Genomic DNA, 3,146 nt, shown 5'->3' with positions numbered 1-3,146 from the left:
CAATGTCTGTATTAATTAGGTCCCTAGGTGTCGGTACTGCCTCTTGTTCTTTTTTCCGTGGTGAGTTTTTCTTCTTTGTCATTTTATCCAGATAAGAATATATGTATTAGAGAATAAAATACTAAAAGGGTGGCAAAGACCCCAGAAAAATGTTTGCTAACCAAATTAGAAGAGACCCCAAATGGGAGGGAGAAGAAAGGGGCTAAAAAGAAATCATATATATGTGTGTGTGTGTGTGTGTGTGTGTGTGTATATATATATATATATATATATATATATATATATGACTGGTGAATAGAGCCACCCACTTGGTTTTGGGAGCATTTTGGTCTCTTAGAAGAAACTACCTCCCCCCAATTTTTTTTTTTTTAAGATTTTATTTATTTACTTGAGAGAGAGACAGTGAGAGAGAGCATGAGCAAGGAGGTCAGAGGGAGAAGCAGACTCCCCATGGAGCTGGGAGTCCGATGCGGGACTCGATCCCGGGACTCCAGGATCATGACCTGAGCCGAAGGCAGTCGTCCAACCAACTGAGCCACCCAGGCGTCCCTACCTCCCAAAATTTTAAAGAAAGAAAAAACTTATGTATATACAAATATAAGGGTAGGAATGATGAAGGGATGGAATATGACTGTAAAGATGAAAATTAAAAAAAATTCTAAAAAAGAATTGATAAGATAAGTTGGTTGGAAAGAGAAAGAAGAAGAAGAAGAAGAAAAAAAAGGTGGTGAAGGAATGTGCTTAGGATGGAGACTAGAACAAAGCCCTGTGCAACATTAGGGCATATTTTGATCTATTAGAAGAAATTGTATTCTAAAATTTTTTAGGAAAAAAACCCTCCTATATGTATAATATGTATAATAAAAAATAAGGTAAATATAATGAAGGATAAAATGCGACTATAATAATGAAGGTTTAAAGAGATTAAAAAAAAAAGGAATTGTTAAGTTAAACTAGTTAAAAAATGTTAAAAGAGGGAAGAGGAAAAGTTAAAAAAATAGAATAAGAAAAAAATAAAATTAAAAAATTTTATTTAACTTTGCAAGACTAAAGGATCATGGGGAGAAAGCCATGAATTCCATGCATTGCTTTCCCCTAATTCTGGAGTTCTGCTGTTCTCCTTGATCAGTGAGGTTGGTCTTGACTGGATATCCTTTGGGATCTTCTGGGGGAGGTGCCTGTTGTTGTGATTCTCAAATGTCTTTGCCCAAGGTGAAATTGCCCCACCCTTGCCAGGGGCCAGACTAAGAAATCTGCTTGAGTTTGCTCTCTTGAGTGTTTGTTCCCTGAATGCTTTCTGTAGAACTCTGGAGGACGGGAATGAATATGGCGGCCTCTCAATTCCAGCATGGATGAGCTGAAAGCTCAGGGCCCCTCTCCTCAGTGCACCCTCAGAGAAAAGGGGTCAATCACTCCTGTCTCTCTGGTCTCTGGCCATGCTCTGGAATCATCTAGCCTGTGACTGAATGTTTCTGTCTCTGGCGCACAGCCCCAGCAGATTCCTGTCTCCAGAGGAAAAAGGTGAGTCTCCCTGGATCTGCCACTTGTGGGATCCCTGCTCGAAGAGCAGTGGTCCAACTGAGCTGTGGATCACTGTTTAAGGTAACCATAAGCTGGGAGCTCACTCCTCAGGTTCATCTCTGTAGTCAGTTTCCCTGCTCCAATACCTGGGAGCTCTACCACACTCAGACACCCCCGATCTTTCAGTGACCCTAGGGGTCCTGAGACCACACTGTCCCAGCGAGGGCTCCACCCCTGTTTAGCCTCTGCAATGATGTCCGTCAGTGGAGCAGACTTCTAAAAGTTCTGATTTGGTGCTCCGTTGCCCTGCCACTTGCTGGGAGCTGGACCCTCACCCCGCAGTCTATAGTCCCTTTGCCTTGGATTCACTTCTCCACACATCCTACCTTTCAGAAAGTGGTCAATTTTCTGTTCCTAAAACTGCTGCTCTTCTTCTCTTCGATCCCTTGTTGAGTTTGTAGGTGTTTGGAACGGTTTGATAACTATCTAGCTGAACTCCTGCGACCTGATGTCATTTCAGTCTGCTACTCCTCTGCCATCTTGCCTCTCCCTCCTCTTTTTTTTTTTTTTTTTTTTAATTCTGGCTGAAAAAGAACTTTTATTACTTTTATGCATGGAAAACTCAACAGCTATACACTTAGCCCAGTTTGGTGTCCAGTTCTTTAGTCTTTGCCTTTTTCAGCTTGGCAATGCAAGACTTTGACTTTAGACCAAAGATGCTACCTTCCCTCATGACATCAGATCTCATCATATCTGTCATTGTCTTTGGTCCTTATAGTCCACCTTCTTAGCTAGAGCTCCTCTATTCACCTGTGTGAGGGGGACAGTGGTGCAGATATTCCTGTGGACCAAACAGCCCAGCCTAACCTTTCTCTAAATAATGCAGTAGGGAACCCCATCTTAAAGCACAGGGCAGACAGGAAGACAATCAGCTCACTGGGATCCACATCATGTGCAATCACTACCAGCTGAGTCTTCTTGTTTTCCATGAAGTTGGTAGTAGAACTAACCCCAGCTTTAAGAATAGGGACCCTTTTAGTGGGGACATCCTTTTTGCTGATAACTTTCTTCTGCTTCTTCTCTTGCTTTGTCTCTGGTCTGTATTTGTAGACTAGCTTAAGGCGTAGAGTAGCTGTTTGGCAGTCCAAGGTGTGTGAGAACTGGTTAATCACAGCAGGAACCTTCAGATGTTTATAGAGAATAGTCCTTTGTTGCTGTAACCAGATGCAGAGGGGACACTTGACAAAGTGAGAGAGGTTCATTTTGGGCTGCATGTCTTGTCCAATGCAAAAGTTTTGGGGCATTTCATCAAACTGAGGATGGACCACAATTTTTGTCTCTTGTTTCTTCATGGCAGCAGGGTCCAGGGCCACCTTCTTCCCCTTCACCTTCTTCCCTCTGGGCATCTTCCACAGGAGGAGAGAGAAAGTAAAAGGAATTAAATCTTTCAGGAATTGCTTAACATTCCTGTTCCATTGGTGCTACTTTTATATGCATGGACTTTCATAAAATAAAGTTATTTATGTCATTGGGTTTAGGGTTGGTTAGACGGAAGATCTTCATGCTAGATCATTAATTTTTGCTGGTGCTTTCTTTTCCTAAATTGCTTTTCCCCAGTTCACTAG

The 3,146-nt window shown here is 42.1% G+C and overlaps 1 pseudogene across 1 annotated transcript; it reads right to left on the bottom strand.

Annotated features, from left to right (window-relative positions):
- Positions 1-2,258: 2,258 nt before the first annotated feature.
- LOC309863003 (large ribosomal subunit protein eL8 pseudogene) lies at positions 2,259-2,927 on the bottom strand (annotated as a pseudogene). Its single transcript has one exon. The product of its transcript is annotated as a large ribosomal subunit protein eL8 pseudogene (transcript).
- Between the last annotated feature and the right edge of the window lie 219 nt (positions 2,928-3,146).

This window comes from Mustela nivalis (assembly GCF_964662115.1).
Source record: "Mustela nivalis genome assembly, chromosome: 4".
In the NCBI taxonomy this organism is placed as follows: Eukaryota; Metazoa; Chordata; class Mammalia; order Carnivora; family Mustelidae; genus Mustela; species Mustela nivalis.
Note: the sequence above shows the minus strand (reverse complement) of the source record. Positions and strands in the feature narration are given on the sequence as shown.